The 21,908-nt window shown below is 41.5% G+C and overlaps 2 long non-coding RNA genes across 3 annotated transcripts in view; one reads left to right on the top strand and one right to left on the bottom strand.

Moving 5' to 3' along the window:
* LOC123567947 (uncharacterized) overlaps positions 1-21,908 on the top strand; it is a 229,321-nt gene that overhangs the window by 103,669 nt on the left and 103,744 nt on the right. The window lies entirely within an intron of this gene.
* On the bottom strand, positions 1,246-5,791 carry LOC135966453 (uncharacterized). The gene is made up of 3 exons (XR_010579772.1): positions 4,039-5,791; positions 1,981-3,324; positions 1,246-1,845 (listed from the first exon to the last, which is right to left on the bottom strand). It is a non-coding gene; the product is annotated as an uncharacterized lncRNA (long non-coding RNA).

The following is a 21,908-nucleotide window of genomic DNA, read 5'->3' as shown; positions in this document are numbered from 1 at the left end:
CCCGCATGCATTAGGTATTTGTCCTAATGCTCTCCCTCCCCTTGCCCCCCACCCCGCCAGGCCCCAGTGTGTGATGTTCCCCTCCCTGTGTCCATGTGTTCTCATTGTTCAACTCCCACTTATGAGAGAACATGCAGTGTTTGGTTTTCTGTTCCTGTGTTAGTTTGCTGAGAAAAATGACTTCTGGCTTCATCCATGTCCCTGCAAAGGATATGAACTCATTCTTTTTCATGGCTGCATAGTATTCCATGGTGTATATGTGTCCCTTTTTTTTTTTTTTTTAAAGATGGAATCTTGCTCTGTTGCCCAGGCTGGAGTGCAGTGGCACAATCTCTGCTTGGCTCACTGCAAGCTCCGCCTCCTGGGTTCACACCATTCTCCTGCCTCAGCCTCCTGAGTAGCTGGGACTACAGGTGCTCCCACCATGCCCAGCTAATTTTTTGTATTTTTAGTAGAGATGGGGTTTCACCGTGTTAGCCAGGATGGTCTCAATCTCCTGACCTCGTGATCTGCCTGCTTCGGCCTCCCAAAGTGCTGGGATTACAGGTGTGAGCCACCGCACCTGGCCAATGTGCCACATTTTCTTTATCCAGTCATTCACTGATGGGCATTTGGGTTGGTTCCAAGTGTTAGCTATTGTGTGTGTGTGTGTGTGTGTGTGTGTATGTATGTATGTATATATATGTAGTTTTTTGTTGTTGTTGTTGTTGTTTTTTCAGATGGAGTATCACTCTTGTTGCCCAGGCTGGAGTGCAGTGGCGTGATCTCAGCTCACTGCAACCTCCACCTCCCAGGTTCAAGTGATTCTCCTGCCTCAGCCTTGCGAGTAGCTGGGATTAGAGGCATGCCCCACCAAGCCCGGTTAATTTTGTATTTTTAGTAGAGACAGGGTTTCACCATGTTGGTCAGGCTGGTCTCGAACCCCTGACCTCAGGTTATCCACCTCCCGCTTGGCCTCCCAAAGTGCTGGGATTACATATATGAGTCACCATACCCAGACAAAGAAGCTGATTCTAAACCAACAACCATGGTGTTTTCTGATAGACTGTTTAGCATCCATATAAGAAGTGTTATTTGTAATGCTAACGGTTTTCCTTTCACAACAATCATTTATCTTACTGGCTGTAAGATAGGGTAAACTGTAATTTACCCTATTATCTAATTTACTGAACAGATCTTGTTTTTTAAAATGTTAAATCATGTTTTTGGAATAAAAATTGTAAATGAAGAATGCTTGTCACCACATGTTAGTAATGGAAGTATTCTATTATTTTTAATTTTATGTATGTATAGACAAGAGCTATATGGGAAATAACTATTATAGACCCATTATAATTTCATCATTTATAACCAGGGTTGGTAGTAAAGCAACAGAAATATATCTTCAATGCAAACTTGCTCCCAGCATCTCTTTCCTTTCATCGTTGACCATATTGCGTCCTGGACAGGAAGAAGACATCCTCAACCCACCACCCCTTTCCCTCCAATGTGGGCTGAGTGTTGGGTCAACTGATAGGCAGTGCAGACTCTTCATTTTGCTTTGTTGGTGCCTTGGAGGCATGTGAGGGCACAGTCTCAAATTCCAGAGACCTTGCCTTCAGGATTTGAGGTGGGGGAAGATGTGAAAGAAGACCTTTAGCCACTCAGTGTTATCAAAAGCGATCAAAGAACTTTCTGTGTCTGGCATTGTGTTGGGACATCCATCAGCAGTACTGAATGGTCTTTTTTAGTGGACAAATATTCACACCTTGGTAAAAGCAGTATACACCGGGTGGAAAACTCCTATTCATGGCATGGCAGAATTGTAAACATTTCCTCTTTTGCCAAATTTGTATTAATCTGGTGCTACAGATGATTCAGGTTAAAACAGAAGAACTTATATCTACCTTCAGCGACACGTACGTGATTCTTCGCAGGACTAAAGAGTATAGGCCTTGCCAGCTGGCAGCCCAGGATTTAGCAGAAATTTAAAGATGCTGCCGTGAGAAGTTACAGACTTCTCACTGTCTTCCATCTGAGGGGCCCCAAAACTTTCAGAAGTAGGAATCCTGTGGCATCTGCTAATGGTGATTGGAAGAAAGAGTAGAGGTGACAGTATCCATGGGTGCAGTACCAGAACTATTATGAAATGCTTCCAGCTGCGATTTCAGAGGAATCTCCCCCTGAACCCCTGCACGTGGTTCTCCTATTTCAGTCACTGTTCTAGCTATGACTCTGCTTAGACAAGATGAAGTTGATGGATTCATTAGAAAGTTTCCACTGAACTTGTCTGGTGTAATTTCTCTTTCCTCAAGGGCATGGACACAGCTTTGGTTCTCCTTCCTGCACTCACTTGTCTGCTGCTCCCATTCTTCCCATGAGGGCATAGATTACCTAGCAGGTGAAGGCACCGTACACTATTTGATTTTTAATAGGAGAAACCCTCCAGTCAGAGATAAATCTTACTTGGAGTCTAGGTGGCTGTAAGTCTGAAGTGTCAGTATGGCATTTCAGCACTTTCAGTAGGAGTTACCAAGGGCCAAATAAATCACAGAACCAGCCTTTGAGGTACTGCATTTGGCTTGAAATAGAATGTGAGGAGATGATTCTGCTCTATTATACCAGAGGCCACGTTTATTCTGAAGTAGCCATAGCCAGGTGAGGGTGGCCTTCTGGAGGAGTAAGGTTTGAGAGAACTATGTTGAAAGTCATTAAGAGAAAGAGCTTATTTCCCAGCTGCTTCCTGCTCAGAAGCAAGGGCTCTGGTGGTTGGTACAAGATAAAGCCAAGCATGGAGTTTCTTCTCTTGATAATCTAGATTGACCCAAAACAACTGGGTCTATAAAGAACCCAGATTATGTCATGTGCCAATATGTCATACACCAGAATGTATATCTCATGATTCAATAATTTCTGTGTTGTGTATGCAATTGTGATGTGCATGTCAATTCTCATCTTTCTTAGGTAATGTCTGGTAGTGCAGAGTCTTTACTGTCCTTGGAGGATAAGATGCATCATGTAAGGTGGCAGTCTGCTAAGATTGCTACTTTAAGGAAGAGGTGCTGTTGCAAAAGAAACGTTGAAGTTAAAAACAACTAATGATCAATTGATTGGGCTTGGACACAGACTCTAGCACTTGAGTACCTTACACTTTTTAACTTGCACTCCAGCTTTGATCAGGCTTTTCCTGTGATTGTACAACTAGGAAATAATAATTCTCTTGGCTTTGCTCTTGGTTGACATTTGGGAAATGGCTGCCCTTTAGAACTTGGCTCTGATCTCTTCAGTATTTGCCTGATGTCTTGAGACTCTATTCTTCTGAGCTCCTGGTGTCTTAGATTCTCCCTGAAGTTAAGAACGCTATCAATCCTCCAAACCTGCCTCTTATACTGTGACAACTGATAATATACTAAATTCAAATGAAAATCTTAGGCAAGACCCTTTGGGGTCTCCTAGTCTTCATATGAAACTGTATTTTTATCAGTATAATAAATATAATTTTCAAAAGTTACATAAATTCTACCAGTTTGAAAGTAAAAGGGGTAAAGATGCTTTGCATCATGTTTCTAAGGTTTCTTAGGATTTTCATATGAAAAGCACTTTTTACTTCCTGGTCAGCCAAGAACTCCAACTGATTTTAGCTGCTGTTATTTGGTATGTGAAAAAAAAAATTCCAAAGAATTTTGTTATCAGTAATGCTACACAACCCGGCATAACACACTTGACAATATCAAAAGGGATGCTATCATATAAATGTAACAGGGAGCAGAATGCAGTTCTGTTTCATGATTTGGCCAGAAAAAACAAATTACCTTGAGTGACCCAAGGCAACCTGACTTCATTAGACCCCTGGCCCTTATACACATTATAATTCTGCCCCACTAAGGAGATTATAAAAGAAAGGTTTTCATGGCTCTCAGAAAGGATATCCTCTCCTTTTCAATTACATCTGATTTATGAACTGTTTAAGCTATTTCCCAAAGTCTTCCTTCACAGCCTCTCACTTGTCTGATAAACACTGCACAAAAATTCTGCTGGTTTGCAAAATCCGACTCTTACGTGTCTGAAGTCCCCTTTCGGATCCTGGGAGGAAGGAACATTGAAGTCTCCAAAGAGATGCTGGTGACAAATGTCTACTGCATTTCCTGATGGCAGAGAACAAAAGTGAGACGTGAAAGAGAAAATATACACGCAGTGGAATCCTCTCTCCTTCAGCTCCTTTGGAGCCAAGTGCTGAGCTGTTTGATTTTTATACCCCTACCCCCTCAGCCTTTCTCCCTCTCACGCTGTGGTCTGTTCTCCACAAATATCTCCTTTTTGGTTTCAAACCAGATGGAATTATCGAAAACAAACTGTAAGTTCCCAGGCACACAACTTTCTCACAGCCAGGAAGGGAGTGGGTGACAGGACGTGGATTACTCTCTCCATCCCCAGCCCCCTCCACCTTCTTTTCAAAAGCAAATTCTTTAAAAAATATAGAGAGAGCATAACTCAGCAGTCATTTGGCAACGGGTGAGCATGGTTATCTTTCAAAATAATAATGACGCCAAACTTTATAGAAAAAGGAAACTGTTCTCTTTGTTCCAAAAACCCTACAATGTAGATAAATATCTCTCAAGGCATAAATACAAAGACATTTTTAGAACTGGCCCATTTGCTAGTCTAGACTTATAGGAAAGCATCATAAAACTGTTATTTTTCAATGGGTCAAATTCTCTTCCAGTGCAACTCTATCTTCCCCAGAACTGAAAAGAATCCCAGTTTTAGAAAGAATTTGGCAGCCCTAGGCCAGTTCTTTTCTTATTCATCTACTATAGATCTTGATCCACATCATATGAACAAGAGTTTTGAAGGTTTTTTTTGTGTGTGCTTTATTTTTTAACAAGGGAAGCATCTTCTACCTGAGCTCCTCAAGATGACTTCTCAGACTCTACTGAGTGTGAGATGGTTTGCGTGTCTGGCTGGAAGGCAGGTTTGCTCCTACTGGACCTAACGTCTTGGTCCTATGAGAGAGTTTTGTGGGCCTCTTTGCCTCCTGCTCAAGGCACCAGTGAATATCATTTGCAGAATTAGGGTGTTGGCTCGAAAAAGACATAGTGTATTATCCCATAGAAAGTATGAGAGCATCTGGGAATTATGAGGGCATTTATGAGTAATATCTCTGGTAGACACATGAGATCAGCCTTCTTCCCGCTCACCACCACTGAAGATCTGGGGGCGGATGGGCAGAGGTGAGGTGGTGTGGCATGGCAGCTGGAATACAAGTGGAAATAGCCAACTTGGCCATACTAAAGCCCTATTTGCCATCTATGTGTGAGGCCGTTCCAGCATTTGGTGTCCAAGGACACCTAGTCCTGGCCTCGCTTGCCTTCCAATTTTTAAGGGGGAAAGGCTTCATGTACTTATTTATGCAAAATGAAAAAGAAAGAAAACCTTGAGTATCAAGTAATTGTTGAGCAAGCAACACAGTGATAAAATTTTAAAGTATACAAATCAGGACTATATGGCATCAATTTTGCTAGAATGATCCATGAACTTAATATCAAGGAGCAAAATCTTGGATATTGTGCATTAGTTTTACTATGATATCTTTCAATTCAGAAGAGGACAAAGTTTTTACGTAGTTCCCTGCATCAGTGATGGGGGTGTTGAGTTTTCATGGTTTTTGAAGAAAGTAGAAGTTAAATCACTTATTTTGACTGTCCAAGGTGGTGCATTTTATGGAAGAAGAAGAAGGCCCTATGCTGGGAGCCTTACATTTTGCTATGGCCTCTTTCAGTAACTGAGAGTGGTGATATGGAAACCCCCTGCCTGTCTGGGCCTCAGTCATTCTTTCTGCAAGGAAAGACTAATGGAGTTGACATTTACTGCCCTCACTGAGGTCTCTTAAAGTGTGATGACACTCTGGGCATGGAGTGGGTTTTAGTAAGAGTGATGTGATTCACCTGCCCTCTGAATTCATATGCAAGGTGTGAGCAGAAGTAGGGGCAATGGAGTGTGTGTGTGTGTGTGTGTGTGTGTGTGTGTGTGTGCTTAGAGCTAAAAGTAGTGGCCAAGGACAGTTGAGCTGCTGCAAGTTTCATTTTATTATCTTCAGTAGAAACCTCCTATTGCCAAACCTTTGAAGAGGTAGCTAAGGCTTTTTCTAAGACACAGACAAATGTTCCTCTTAGTTATCATGATGGATTTTTGACCAGGAGAGCCACTCTCAGAGACATGTGATGATTGCCCTTTGGTGATGTGTCTCCATTAAGAGATAAGAGGTGGTATTGATGCTGAAGTGATCTGGTGGAGAAATGGCCTGAGACAGAGATTGCAAACTACATAACAACCCAACATAATGACTCTGATCAACCCACAGGGGCTGTTGATGAGCATTCTGCAGGTAAACACAGACTAGCTCCAGAGAGAAGTGTCGTAATCAACTTGTAATGCCTGTCTCAGGTGTGACAGGGCAAGTGGTGCCCTTGTGCCATGCTGTTGTCAATGGCACCATGGAACATACCAGACACAACACAATCAGATGGATCTTGCTTCTAATTAGATCCACCCTGGCAAAGTTGTGTGAGTTTGAGCAAATGACATAACCTCTCTAAGTTCAATGTCCTTCTCAAGAAATGGGGATGCCTTCCTTGTGGAATTATTGTGAGACTGAAGCAAGATAATGCATGCTTGCTCTTATTCTTATAATTGTGGCTAGTAAAAGGTAACTAGTGTCAAGTGAGAAAGCCTTGGATTAGAGATATGGTTCAGGCACATTTGTCATGAATGTGAGGAGACTTATTGGAGACATCAAGTCATGGAGGGCTTCAATTCAGACAATATAAGGCGAGATGATCATATCCCCCAAACAGGGTCAAAGTCATGTGAATAGGAGGCATACACATTCTTCAGATGGCGTTAATGACATAATCTTCATTAGGAAATGACTCCTTATGGTTATGAACTGTGCATAATTGTAGGTTTGGTGGGAGAAATCCAACCCCATCCTGGGGCATTGCCCCCTGTTACTGTCTCTTCCATCTGCAGAACCAGAGCTCACTATTTTTTTTTTTTTTGACAAAGTCTCACTCTGTTACCCAGGCTGGAGTGCAGTGGCACAATCTTGGCTCACTGCAACCTCCACCTCTTGGATTCAAGTGATTCTCCTGCCTCAGCCTTCTGAGTATCTGAGATTATAGACACCCACCACCACGCCCCGCTAATTTTTTGGTATTTTTAGTAGAGATGGTGTTTAACCATGTTGGCCAGGCTGGTCTTGAACTCCTGACCTCAGGTGATCTGCCCACCTCAGCTTCCCAAAGTGCTGGGATTACAGGTGTGAGCCACTGCACCTGTACCCACTCTCCTTTTGAGTCTAGATCCCATTCTTCTCTTATGAGCAGACACAAAAGCTAGTGACTTTCAGCCTGAGCCTCCAGAATTTGAAATAACAGGAAAGGAACCAGCAACTGGGCATCCAGGGAAAGGGTGATAGAATCAGAAAGACTAAATGAGGCAGAGCTGTAAAGGCAAAGAAGATGTAGAAATAATGAAAGGGGAGAGTTAGGATGTTGGGAGAGGACCGGAGGGCTGTCTTCTTGGGATGTAGAGTGCTCCAGTTGCATCTCCCTATTCTTTGATAGCCTTGGAACAGTTTCCTGAAGGCTAGAAACCTCACCAGGGTTTAGTGCATCATCTGTTCAGGGAAGGTGGGGAAGTGCTAGTCAGAAATGGTGGTGGGGAAACCGGTTCCCTGTCCATCCAAAGGACTTTGAAAAGCACCATCACTGTGAACCACCCGGCAACCTGGAGCCTCAATTTCTGTTTACCTACCCAGCTGCAGAGAAGAGTACAAAACAGTAAGGCTGGTCCTCTATGAGGTCAGATATAAAACATTACATGGGATAGAGAAAAAGGACTTGTTTAGTTAGGTTTCTTTAACATTATTATCATCATTATTTCCAGACTAAGGTGACCTCTCTATGGCCAAAGGGACACACTGAATTGTGGATCATCTCTCTGGAGTTCCCTTGATACACAAATGATGCTCAGTGGGGACATCTGAATGTATGCTTGAGGACATCAGAATTTCTCATTATCCATTTTATTGTTTCACCCATAAAGATTCTCCCCTTAGGACTGAGTGAGGGCGGATGCTTTCTTGGTTTCCAGAAAAGGATAAAGGCTTCTCGTGGACCTTATAACCAGTAATAATAGTTATCTATATACTCAGGAAAATGACTAGGTGATGTCAAAGTGTACGTTAACTATGTAACTCCCCATGTCTGTTTTCCCTAGCCTATTTCTCTGTAGTTCTCAGTAAAACCCTAGAAAAGAATTTACAGAGGATGGGTAAGGGGTATGGATGGTACAGAAGAAAGTGGGGGAACCTGGAGACCTAGCCCAAATTAAGGCTATCTAGGATGAAGGAAAAATCATGACAGAAGGCTTATAAGATGGAAGGATGGTAAGGTCCTTGTGTCCCATGGAAAAAGAACAACGAGTGCCACCTTGGGCCAGAGAAGATGTCTAAACTGGGGACCCACAGTGATCACTCAGAAGTTTGACATCCCCCTCTCATATCTGCAAAGGACACCGTTTGTAAAAATTTCCCAGCGCAGACTCACCCCAGCGATCATACACAAGGAGTAGCCAGTCTTCTAAGTTTCCACTTTCTATTCCTGTCCTAACTGACCAATCTCTTTTGTAGCTGTTGTTTGAAAGGACTTTCAGTTGCACAACTGTCTGCACATGTTGTAATTTGAACATAAACAGTGAAAATCTTTGGAGTGCTTCCCTTTCAGATGTTCGTGGTTGACAAATATCTTTTCAACTAATGTTTTCCCAGCTAAAATATAGTGAACTATTTAGTTTAACACTAATCCAAAGTAAGAAGGGGCTTCTCCTCCTTTTGGTTTTCCTTTCCTCCATCTCCTCCTCCTCCTCCTCCTCTTCTTCTTCCTCCTTCTCCTTTTTCTTTCTCTGCCTCTCTCCTTTGATCTATGAGATGGTTGGTTGGCTTATCATGGCAGTGTGACATTAAATTTTTTTTCTCTTTGCAAATCCATTTTGAGCAAATCCTATGATAGGGATAGAGAGATCACATTTAGAAAAGCTTCCTAAAATCTTAAAGCCTTCATTTAGTAAATATGACAAGCACTGTAATTTATAGATGGGATTATAACATTCTAACCTCTATTTGGGCTCTGCTTTCCCAACTCTCAGGGGTAATGAGATGATGAATAAGTTAATATTTGTTCAAGGATTTGAAGCAAAGCAATGTCTTAAATGCTTATGTATTTTGACCTCAAATTGCACTCCTACAGAATTCCCTGTAAGTAAGAAAAAGGAAGGAGCCAGTCGCAGAAATGACACAAAGCAACTATTTGTGCTGCTCTCAAACCTCCAGAACTCAGTAGAGGAGTAGAAGTGCTTACATTTCACAATCCTTGTTCCACTGATTCTTGCTGGACCTAAGTGAAGGGGCAGCATTGATAGATCTCTCCTCAGTGACTTCTAGTACTTTCTGAGTGAAAAAGTACTTCTAGTACTTTCTTTACCCCAACACCCAGAGCCTTCCTAATATCCAGTGGCTGTGACCCTTCACCAGCATTGTTCAGCGTGGTATGCTTCCTCCCAGGTTTAGACCCTAGTGCCAAAAATTTCTGTCTTTTGTCTTTAGAGCCCAGACAGATGACTGAGCAGCTACTCTGCAAATGCAGTTTGACCCAGCGGGTTAATCACTGCTCATATCTCAGGAAAGCTTTTTCAACAGTCATTACAGTAAGGAGAACAAATGCAAATACCACAACAATAAAAACAGTAATAATGGTGTCAGTCATCAAGTCCTGACCATGGGTAAAGGTCTGTGTAAAGTCCAGATATTATCTAATCAATCCTCACAGCAGTCCTGCGAGTGGGAATTATTATTATTCTCATATTACATGTCGGGAAGACAGGCTCAGGGAGGTTCACTCATTTGCCTAAAGTCACACAGCTAGGAAGCAGCTGAGTCAGGATACACACCACCAAGCCTCAGGCTTTCTAGGCTATGAGCTCAAGACTTGTAGGTGGCCCTCTCACCCCAAAAACCTTATACATGCCTTGCAAATAGAAGGGGATAAATAAATGTTTATTATCCAAATTGAATAGAATTATTTTCTGTGTGATTTAGGGAAGTCTCAACCTTCCGAGGCAAACATTTTACGTTTAACAGACAAGAAAAGAGTGACTATTGTTTGTATTTTAAGTCTTATAGCTGGATGAGGGGGAAGGTAGGGAGCTGAGGAGTTTCTCACTCATCAACTGAGAATTACTGAACATCGTTTTTTTTTCCCCTTTCTGGCCTTTGAAGTCAGATCACATAAACAAGTACCTGACTGCATGAAAGGCTGTATCTGCTTGACAAATGTCTGAGAAAATCTTAACAGCACCAACTAAGTGATCAAGCATTTACTAAGCACACAGACTTAGGCAGAAACATGGATCTTGTCTTCTAGGAATTTGTAATCTGACAGAAACAAAGCAGGACCTCAGAGAACTTCCCGTGTCTGGTTTCATGTCAAGCACGCCCTTGGCCAGTACATGGGGAAACTCTGGAAGTGAATTCTAAGGGGACTTAGGTCTCCTTGATGATAGTTTTAGGAGATGTGAGTTTCTGCTTCACTAGGTGAATTTCCCATTTCCCACTATGTCAAGAATGTGAGGCAATTCCAAAGGAATGTGATATTGTAATACATCTAGCAGGAAACCCACACAGACAGTTCCTTTTCCTTCTGGAGTTAGAAGATGAAATGAAAAGCGGAAATAGCCACACTGCAAGGCCCATAGCTGTGCTTTTACAAGCAAAGTCTGATTCATAATATTGACTTGGTGTAATCTCACAGTATATGGACATGTCTCTAGGGTCTGTGTTTAACAAGCTCCCTCCCCACCAAGCCCACCTTAACCCTACTCTTTATCTCCCGGGGACCTCCTCAAAATCAGTTCAATGAAAATAACTTTTGGGCAACACGGCCAAGCCCTGTCTCTATAAAAAAAAAATAAAACAAACTAGCTGGGTGTGGTGATGTGCACCTGTAGTCTTAACAACTAGGGAGGCTGAGGTGGGAGGACGGCTTGAACCCCGGGAGGTCAGTCAAGGCTGCAGAGAGCCATGATCATGCCACTGCACTCCAGCCTGGGCAACAGAACAAGGCCTTGTCTAAAAAAAAAAAAAAAAAAGGAAAGAAAAACTTTTCAGCTGTAGAGATCCTTTATTCCCACTGCTGCCAGGGAAAGCTCCCCAAAGCAGGAAGCCCAGAAGACCTCTTGTTTGTGATTCTTTCTCTGTAGCACATGGATGCACTTCAAAATTCACAACAAGGTAGACCATGGGGCTGCTTAACCCAACTTTGCAGGCGCTCTATATGTTGGTCAGAGACTGAGTACTATTCACTTCTTGTGTCCTTCCTCAGACCAGACACAAAGTGAACTAAAGGAAGATTCATAAAATTGTTTTGCTTAAAGATTGAGTAGACACCATGGAGCAATGCAGATCAGGGCTGGGAATTTTGATTGCATCTGATTGACTTGTCCCTTACACCACACTGAGGAGGGCCATGCAGCTTGAAGGGTTCTGAATGCATCTTATTTCTGACTTTTCCCTCTTCCCACCCTTCATCTTATAGTTCTGTGTCCCACCCCTCTCTCCCCCTCACCTCCCTCCCATTTTCCAATGTGAAGGAAATTATTTCTTTTGGTTTATAAAACTCTACACTTCAGATTTGGGGCAAAAGTTAGTTGGCTCTACCTTGGTTTTGCTAATTCCAAAGGGCTGGTGGATGAGCTGAGATCTCCTGGTGGGGTGAAGGAAGAAGGCAGCTCGATGTTTGCATCAGTGTGGTGGAAAATTAGGATTCATCTGATTTCCTAATGAAATCATTGTAATTAGGGAAGACACTAATTGGATTAGACACAGAACAGGCAGGGGAGTATATTAAGCAGTGAGGTGAGACAGATGGGCTGGAGCCATATCCCAGAATAACTTGTCCTCATAGATCCTGTACTTTTCTTCCTATAAGAATCCATTGACATTTTGTATTTTGGGTTTTGTTTTACTAACGAGGTAGTGATGTGATTGACATATGATGGAGAACAATCACACTGGTTGCCATATGCAGGATGGTTCAGAGAGGAGAGAAATGAGTAAAAAAGTCCAAATAGAAGGGCCAGAACGGAGTAAGCAGTAGAGAGAAGGAAAGAAGGGAAAGGAGATGAGAAATGTAACCCATTGTCCAACTCAGGTGTTGATTCAACACACACTTACTAAGAGATGATTATGCTAGGTGCTGCATACTGTGCAAAGTACCTGAAAATTAGATTATGAGGACTTGGCGTGGAGTAGAAGTTAAAATGAGAAGCTGAAGATGATTTAGTTTCGAGTCTCAAAGTATCAAAAGGAGGTGACAACATTATTCAGGAGTGGAACATAAGAAAAATAAGAAACCTGAAAAATAGGATTTATGCATCTTATTCTACTATGGCTTTTCTGTATACAATGCCTTAATTTTTTTTTTTTTTTTTTAAATCATGTTCCTCTCTTCACAGAAAAAAAAAAAAAAAAAAAAGAACAAAAAATGGGGCCAGGGAAGATTCCCTATTGTTTACTTTCGATTTGGCCTTGAAGATCCCATGTTCTGGCTCCAACCTACTTTTCCCATTCTACCTATTTTTCTCTACTGCCCTACCAGAATCCTTTATTCCAGCCAGGCAAATCTATTTATCCTTTCCTGACACAAACATCATGCTTTTGTATATAGTGATTCTTTACCTAAAAGTAATCCACCCTGAAATCCTACATTAGAGGATTAATAATATTAATATTTTGGAAAATTATTTAATATTTTGGAAAACCTGTTATAGTCTGAATATTGGTTCAAAATTTATATGTTGAAGCCTAACTTCCAGTGCAACAGTATTAAAGAGATGGAGTCTTTAGGAGGTGATTAGGTCATGAGCTCAAGAATGGGATGAGTGCACTTATCAAAGAAGCTCAGTGGAACTTGTTCACCCTTTCTGTTGTGTGAGGTCACAGCAAGAAGGCGCCATCTATGAAGTAGATAATGACTCCTCACCAGACACCAAATCTACTAGTGCCTTGATTTTAGACTTCCAAGCCTTCAGAACTGTGGGTAATAAATTTCTGTTTGTTTGTTTGTTTATTTATTTATTTATAGAGAGGTCTTGCTTTGTTGCCCAGGCGGGAGTGCAATGGCACAATCACAGCTCACTGCAGCCTCGAACTCCTGGGCTCAAGTGATCCTCCTGCCTTCATCTCCCAAACTGTTGGGATTACACGTGTGAGCCACCGTGTCAGGCCAAATTTATGTTCTTTGGGTTTGGAGTCTGTCTCAGTCTGGTCCTGCTACTATAATAAAATATTTGAGAACAGGAACAGACTAAAACAGACCCTAAAGCCTGTGTCTTGCCTGATCATTCCAACCTCAAAGGTGGCTCCCTCCTTTATAGGTGCCTTATTTCCTCCAATGGCCTTGTGAGTGTCTTATGGAAAGATCATGCCTGCTTAATATGTCTGTGGTTCTCAGGATCCCTAGCACAGTACCGAATGTTCCATAGTCCCTCAAGTGTTCATCGGTTTCCTAACTGGGGTGAGTTTGTAAGACTTTACATGCTCCACCATGTTGCAGCAGAGACAGCTGGGATGGAGTTCCCCTTCCTTTTGGAGTTTGACTCTTCAGATTCCTTTGGATGCAGTGATGCTTTATGGGTGTATATAACTCTGACTTTGCAAATCACCTCCAGAAACAGCACTGTGTTTATCAGCAATCACGCAATACACGTTCCTCAGATAAGGACATAGCTCATTTCCTGCTTTAGTGTTTAAAGATACAGTTCATTGGTTGCTGGTATTATCTTTTAAAAGAAAGAGAATTAAGCACTTTTCTCCAAACACACTGGACAAACTTGAGAATATATGAATTTCGCATGTTTCCTGTCCTTCAGCCCAATATTCTAAATGTGATATCTGCTAATAAAAGTATTCAATGTTCACAAAGAAAAATGGTGTCTTAGATTACCTCAAACAATGAATAATCATGCTTATACAATTAATTGATACCTGAGAGATTTGAGAAAAACATGTCCTTCTAAACATAAATTTCAGAATTAATTGCAACTGAGCAGAAAACCCACAGTAACTTTTAATTTTATTTTATTTTTTTTTATTTATTTTTTTTTTTTAATTTATTTATTATTATTATACTTTAAGTTGTAGGGTACATGTGCATAACGTGCAGGTTTGTTACATATGTATACTTGTGCCATGTTGCTGTGCTGCACCCATCAACTCGTCATTTACATCAGGTATAACTCCCAATGCAATCCCTCCCCCCTCCCCCCTCCCCATGATAGGCCCCGGTGTGTGATGTTCCCCTTCCTGAGTCCGAGTGATCTCATTGTTCAGTTCCCACCTATGAGTGAGAACATGCGGTGTTTGGTTTTCTGTTCTTGTGATAGTTTGCTAAGAATGATGGATTCCAGCTGCATCCAAGTCCCTACAAAGGACTCAAACTCATCCTTTTTTATGGCTGCATAGTATTCCATGGTGTATATGTGCCACATTTTCTTAATCCAATCTGTCACTGATGGACATTTGGGTTGATTCCAAGTCTTTGCTATTGTGAATAGTGCTGCAATAAACATACGTGTGCATGTGTCTTTATAGCAGCATAATTTATAATCCTTTGGGTATATACCCAGTAATGGGATGGCTGGGTCATACGGTACATCTAGTTCTAGATCCTTGAGGAATCGCCATACTGTTTTCCATAATGGTTGAACTAGTTTACAATACCACCAACAGTGTAAAAGTGTTCCTATTTCTCCACATCCTCTCCAGCACCTGTTGTTTCCTGACTTTTTAATGATTGCCATTCTAACTGGTGTGAGATGGTATCTCATTGTGGTTTTGATTTGCATTTCTCTGATGGCCAGTGATGATGAGCATTTTTTCATGTGTCTGTTGGCTGTATGAATGTCTTCTTTTGAGAAATGTCTGTTCATGTCCTTTGCCCACTTTTTGATGGGGTTGTTTGTTTTTTTCTTGTAAATTTGTTTGAGTTCTTTGTAGGTTCTGGATATTAGCCCTTTGTCAGATGAGTAGATTGCAAAAATTTTCTCCCATTCTGTAGGTTGCCTGTTCACTCTGATGGTAGTGTCTTTTGCTGTGCAGAAGCTCTTTAGTTTAATGAGATCCCATTTGTCAATTTTGGCTTTTGCTGCCATTGCTTTTGGTGTTTTAGACATGAAATCTTTGCCCATGCCTATGTCCTGAATGGTACTACCTAGGTTTTCCTCTAGGATTTTTATGGTATTAGGTCTAACATTTAAGTCTCTAATCCATCTTGAATTAATTTTCGTATAAGGAGTAAGGAAAGGATCCAGTTTCAGCTTTCTACTTATGGCTAGCCAATTTTCCCAGCACCATTTATTAAATAGGGAATCCTTTCCCCATTTCTTGTTTCTCTCAGGTTTGTCAAAGATCAAATGGCTGTAGATGTGTGGTATTATTTCTGAGGACTCTGTTCTGTTCCATTGGTCTATATCTCTGTTTTGGTACCAGTACCATGCTGTTTTGGTTACTGTAGCCTTGTAGTATAGTTTGAAGTCAGGTAGCGTGATGCCTCCAGCTTTGTTCTTTTGACTTAGGATTGTCTTGGAGATGCGGGCTCTTTTTTGGTTCCATATGAACTTTAAAGCAGTTTTTTCCAATTCTGTGAAGAAACTCATTGGTAGCTTGATGGGGATGGCATTGAATCTATAAATTACCTTGGGCAGTATGGCCATTTTCACAATATTGATTCTTCCTATCCATGAGCATGGTATGTTCTTCCATTTGTTTGTGTCCTCTTTGATTTCACTGAGCAGTGGTTTGTAGTTCTCCTTGAAGAGGTCCTTTACATCCCTTGTAAGTTGGATTCCTAGGTATTTTATTCTCTTTGAAGCAATTGTGAATGGAAGTTCATTCCTGATTTGGCTCTCTGTTTGTCTGTTACTGGTGTATAAGAATGCTTGTGATTTTTGCACATTAATTTTGTATCCTGAGACTTTGCTGAAGTTGCTTATCAGCTTAAGGAGATTTTGGGCTGAGACAATGGGGTTTTCTAAATATACAATCATGTCATCTGCAAACAGGGACAATTTGACTTCTTCTTTTCCTAACTGAATACCCTTGATTTCTTTCTCTTGCCTGATTGCCCTAGCCAGAACTTCCAACACTATGTTGAATAGGAGTGGTGAGAGAGGGCATCCCTGTCTTGTGCCAGTTTTCAAAGGGAATTTTTCCAGTTTTTGCCCATTCAGTATGATATTGGCTGTGGGTTTGTCATAAATAGCTCTTATTATTTTGAGGTACGTTCCATCAATACCGAATTTATTGAGCGTTTTTAGCATGAAGGGCTGTTGAATTTTGTCAAAAGCCTTTTCTGCATCAATTGAGATAATCATGTGGTTCTTGTCTTTGGTTCTGTTTATATGCTGGATTATGTTTATTGATTTGCGAATGTTGAACCAGCCTTGCATCCCAGGGATGAAGCCCACTTGATCATGGTGGATAAGCTTTTTGATGTGTTGCTGAATCCGGTTTGCCAGTATTTTATTGAGGATTTTTGCATCGATGTTCATCAGGGATATTGGTCTAAAATTCTCTTTTTTTGTTGTGTCTCTGCTGGGCTTTGGTATCAGGATGATGTTGGCCTCATAAAATGAGTTAGGGAGGATTCCCTCTTTTTCTATTGATTGGAATAGTTTCAGAAGGAATGGTACCAACTCCTCTTTGTACCTCTGGTAGAATTCAGCTGTGAATCCATCTGGTCCTGGACTTTTTTTGGTTGGTAGGCTATTAATTGTTGCCTCAATTTCAGAGCCTGCTATTGGTCTATTCAGGGATTCAACTTCTTCCTGGTTTAGTCTTGGAAGAGTGTAAGTGTCCAGGAAATTATCCATTTCTTCTAGATTTTCCAGTTTATTTGCGTAGAGGTGTTTATAGTATTCTCTGATGGTAGTTTGTATTTCTGTGGGGTCGGTGGTGATATCCCCTTGATCATTTTTAATTGCGTCGATTTGATTCTTCTCTCTTTTCTTCTTTATTAGTCTGGCTAGTGGTCTGTCAATTTTGTTGATCTTTTCAAAAAACCAACTCCTAGATTCATTGATTTTTTGGAGGGTTTTTTGTGTCTCTATCTCCTTCAGTTCTGCTCTGATCTTAGTTATTTCTTGCCTTCTGCTAGCTTTCGAATGTGTTTGCTCTTGCTTCTCTAGTTCTTTTAATTGCGATGTTAGAGTGTCAATTTTACATCTTTCCTGCTTTCTCTTGTGGGCATTTAGTGCTATAAATTTCCCTCTACACACTGCTTTAAATGTGTCCCAGAGATTCTGGTATGTTGTATCTTTGTTCTCATTGGTTTCAAAGAACATCTTTATTTCTGCCTTCATTTCGTTATGTACCCAGTAGTCATTCAGGAGCAGGTTGTTCAGTTTCCATGTAGTTGAGCGGTTTTGAGTGAGTTTCTTAGTCCTGAGTTCTAGTTTGATTGCACTGTGGTCTGAGAGACAGTTTGTTATAATTTCTGTTCTTGTACATTTGCTGAGGAGTGCTTTACTTCCAATTACGTGGTCAATTTTGGAGTAAGTATGATGTGGTGCTGAGAAGAATGTATATTCTGTTGATTTGGGGTGGAGAGTTCTATAGATGTCTATTAGGTCTGCTTGTTGCAGAGATGAGTTCAATTCCTGGATATCCTTGTTAACTTTCTGTCTCGTTGATCTGTCTAATGTTGACAGTGGAGTGTTGAAGTCTCCCATTATTATTGTATGGGAGTCTAAGTCTCTTTGTAAGTCTCTAAGGACTTGCTTTATGAATCTGGGTGCTCCTGTATTGGGTGCATATATATTTAGGATAGTTAGCTCTTCCTGTTGAATTGATCCCTTTACCATTATGTAATGGCCTTCTTTGTCTCTTTTGATCTTTGATGGTTTAAAGTCTGTTTTATCAGAGACTAGTATTGCAACCCCTGCTTTTTTTTGTTCTCCATTTGCTTGGTAAATCTTCCTCCATCCCTTTATTTTGAGCCTATGTATGTCTCTGCGTGTGAGATGGGTCTCCTGAATACAGCAGACTGATGGGTCTTGACTCTTTATCCAGTTTGCCAGTCTGTGTCTTTTAATTGGAGCATTTAGTCCATTTACATTTAAGGTTAATATTGTTATGTGTGAACTTGATCCTGCCATTATGATACTAACTGGTTATTTTGCTCATTAGTTGATGCAGTTTCTTCCTAGCCTCAATGGTCTTTACATTTTGGCATGTTTTTGCAATGGCTGGTACCGGTTGTTCCTTTCCATGTTTAGTGCTTCCTTCAGGATCTCTTGTAAGGCAGGCCTAGTGGTGACAAAATCTCTAAGCATTTGCTTATCTGTAAAGGATTTTATTTCTCCTTCACTTATGAAACTTAGTTTGGCTGGATATGAAATTCTGGGTTTAAAATTCTTTTCTTTAAGAATGTTGAATATTGGCCCCCACTCTCTTCTGGCTTGTAGAGTTTCTGCGGAGAGATCTGCTGTTAGTCTGATGGGCTTCCCTTTGTGGGTAACCCGACCTTTCTCTCTGGCTGCCCTTAAGATTTTTTCCTTCATTTCAACTTTGGTGAATCTGGCAATTATGTGTCTTGGAGTTGCTCTTCTCGAGGAGTATCTTTGTGGCGTTCTCTGTATTTCCTGGATTTGAATGTTGGCCTGCCCTACTAGGTTGGGGAAGTTCTCCTGGATGATATCCTGAAGAGTGTTTTCCAACTTGGTTCCATTTTCCCCCTCACTTTCAGGCACCCCAATCAGACGTAGATTTGGTCTTTTTACATAATCCCATACTTCTTGCAGGCTTTGTTCGTTTCTTTTTCTTCTTTTTTCTTTTGGTTTCTCTTCTCGCTTCATTTCATTCATTTGATCCTCAATCGCTGATACTCTTTCTTCCAGTTGATCGAGTCGGTTACTGAAGCTTGTGCATTTGTCACGTATTTCTCGTGTCATGGTTTTCATCTCTTTCATTTCGTTTAGGACCTTCTCTGCATTAATTACTCTAGCCATCAATTCTTCCACTTTTTTTTCAAGATTTTTAGTTTCTTTGCGCTGGGTACGTAATTCCTCCTTTAGCTCTGAGAAATTTGATGGACTGAAGCCTTCTTCTCTCATCTCGTCAAAGTCATTCTCCATCCAGCTTTGATCCGTTGCTGGCGACGAGCTGCGCTCCTTTGCCGGGGGAGATGCGCTCTTATTTTTTGAATTTCCAGCGTTTCTGCCCTGCTTTTTCCCCATCTTTGTGGTTTTATCTGCCTCTGGTCTTTGATGATGGTGATGTACTGATGGGGTTTTGGTGTAGGTGTCCTTCCTGTTTGATAGTTTTCCTTCTAACAGTCAGGACCCTCAGCTGTAGGTCTGTTGGAGATTGCTTGAGGTCCACTCCAGACCCTGTTTGCCTGGGTATCAGCAGCAGAGGCTGCAGAAGATAGAATATTTCTGAACAGCGAGTGTACCTGTCTGATTCTTGCTTTGGAAGCTTCCTCTCAGGGGTGTACTCCACCCTGTGAGGTGTGGGGTATCAGACTGCCCCTAGTGGGGGATGTCTCCCAGTTAGGCTACTCAGGGGTCAGGGACCCGCTTGAGCAGGGAGTCTGTCCCTTCTCAGATCTCAGCCTCCGTGTTGGGAGATCCACTGCTCTCTTCAAAGCTGTCAGACAGAGTCGTTTGCGTCTGTGCAGAGGTGTCTGTGTGTCTTAGTTTACTGTGCCCTGTCCCCAGAGGTGGAGTCTACAGACACAGGCAGGTTTCCTTGAGCTGCTGTGAGCTCCACCCAGTTCGAGCTTCCCAGCAGCTTTGTTTACCTACTTAAGCCTCAGCAATGGCGGGCGCCCCTCCCCCAGCCTCGCTGCTGCCTTGCCGGTAGATCACAGACTGCTGCGCTAGCAACGAGGGAGGCTCCGTGGGTGTGGGACCCTCCCGGCCAGGTGTGGGATATGATCTCCTGGTGTGCCTGTTTCCTAAAGCGCAGTATTGGGGTGGGAGTTACCCGATTTTCCAGGTGTTGTGTGTCTCAGTTCCCCTGGCTAGGAAAAGGGACTCCCTTCCCCCTTGCGCTTCCCAGGTGAGGCAATGCCTCGCCCTGCTTCAGCTCTCGCTGGTCGGGCTGCAGCAGCTGACCAGCACCGATCGTCAGGCACTCCCCAGTGAGATGAACCCAGTACCTCAGTTGAAAATGCAGAAATCACCGGTCTTCTGTGTCGCTCGCGCTGGGAGTTGGAGACTGGAGCTGCTCCTATTCGGCCATCTTGCTCCGCCCACTTTTAATTTTAAATGTTGTAATTGGGTGCCTAGTGCTGAGAAGAAAATTGGTTTGTGGCTTTCAGGGAAATCAGAGTATATTACATATTTAAAAATTTTTAAGCCCCAAGAAGACTGTTATTATAAAAACAGATAATGTATTGATTTGTGTTTAGTTGTTAAAATGAAATAGAATTGAATAAACCTCAGATATCCTGAATACCTTGAAATAGTCAAGATATTTATGTATATTACATTTATAACTACAATGTTTTTATGTATAAATGCTTTACATAAAGGTATGTGTGTGTGTGTATGTGTGTGTGTAATTGTGTTGATGTGTATTTATTATCTGATTTGAACATATTATATACCAAGTAGCTGCCTGGCATCAGGGATGCACAAATTATGTATTCATAAACCACATGTCAGAATTGCCTTAGACATAGACAAGATTGAACTGAACTTTATTTTGCTATTTGTGGGACATCCAATGACTTTGGGGGTGACAAATATCAAATTGAAGATGGGGGTTATATCTAGAGTGGAGTGGGAGGGAAACAATATTGAAGAAACACAGGGAGCTTCAAATACATTGATAATGCATTTCTTATGCTGGCTGGTGTGTCTACCTGGAAATTTATGGTATTTATCCTTTTTTTTTTTTTTTTACATGACTTAAATGCTTTTTAATAAAACTTTTAAATGCCCAATTCCTTCTTCAGAATTTTTTGTGAATTCGTAGGTGACTTATGCTTTTGTGCTTACCTCTGATTCCAACATTCTGCTTCTACTGTATGTGTGCTATGTGAGAAAACTTTCCACCAAGCTGACTGATTGGTTGTCTTCCCTCCACAGTGGCTCAGTGGAGACATGAAATTCAGCCCTTTTCCTTGGTTTAAACACATGCTGATCCCACAAATGCAGTAGTCTTAAAATTTGCAGATACAGAAGCATTTACGTCTTAAGAATGAAAGCAACTTAAAATTCGCTGCTGCCGCTCAGAAAGAGCTTCTGGCCATTCTACCTCTGGGGATATTATCACCAGCACTCCCGGCCTAGGCAGCATCCTGAACTTTCCCACCCTATGTTGGCTCCATTTCATCTTCCTCATTCTTTCCCTTCCAAGCTGCCTTCAAGAACTCCAAATTCTTTTTGCTCTATTATTGAAGAACAATTTTGGTCTTTCCCCTCTCGATTCCCGACACCACATTATAGGCATAGAGTAAATATTTGTTGAAGATGAATACGACTCAGTTCCTGGCCCACTTGCTCATGTACAAAACCCACCAATCTGCTCAAAGTTTCTGTTACATAAATAGCAAAGGCCTAGAAGAAGTCCTGATGTTTCTTTTTATAGGTGCTAATCCCTTCAGAAGGAATTGCAGTGTCGAGTAGTAATTTTTCATTTTTTCATAGGTTGAGGCCCCAACCTCCAGAACCTCAGGCTGTGACTATATTTGGAGATTGGGCTTTTGAAGAGGTGATTAAGTTAAAATGAAGACATGAGGGTGGGCCCTAATCCAATCTGACTGGTGTCCAAGAAGAGGAGATTAGGATATACAGAGAAACACCAG

Source organism: Macaca fascicularis, chromosome 12, assembly GCF_037993035.2.
Source record: "Macaca fascicularis isolate 582-1 chromosome 12, T2T-MFA8v1.1".
Taxonomy (NCBI): Eukaryota; Metazoa; Chordata; class Mammalia; order Primates; family Cercopithecidae; genus Macaca; species Macaca fascicularis.
This window is presented reverse-complemented; position numbering and strand designations above follow the sequence as displayed.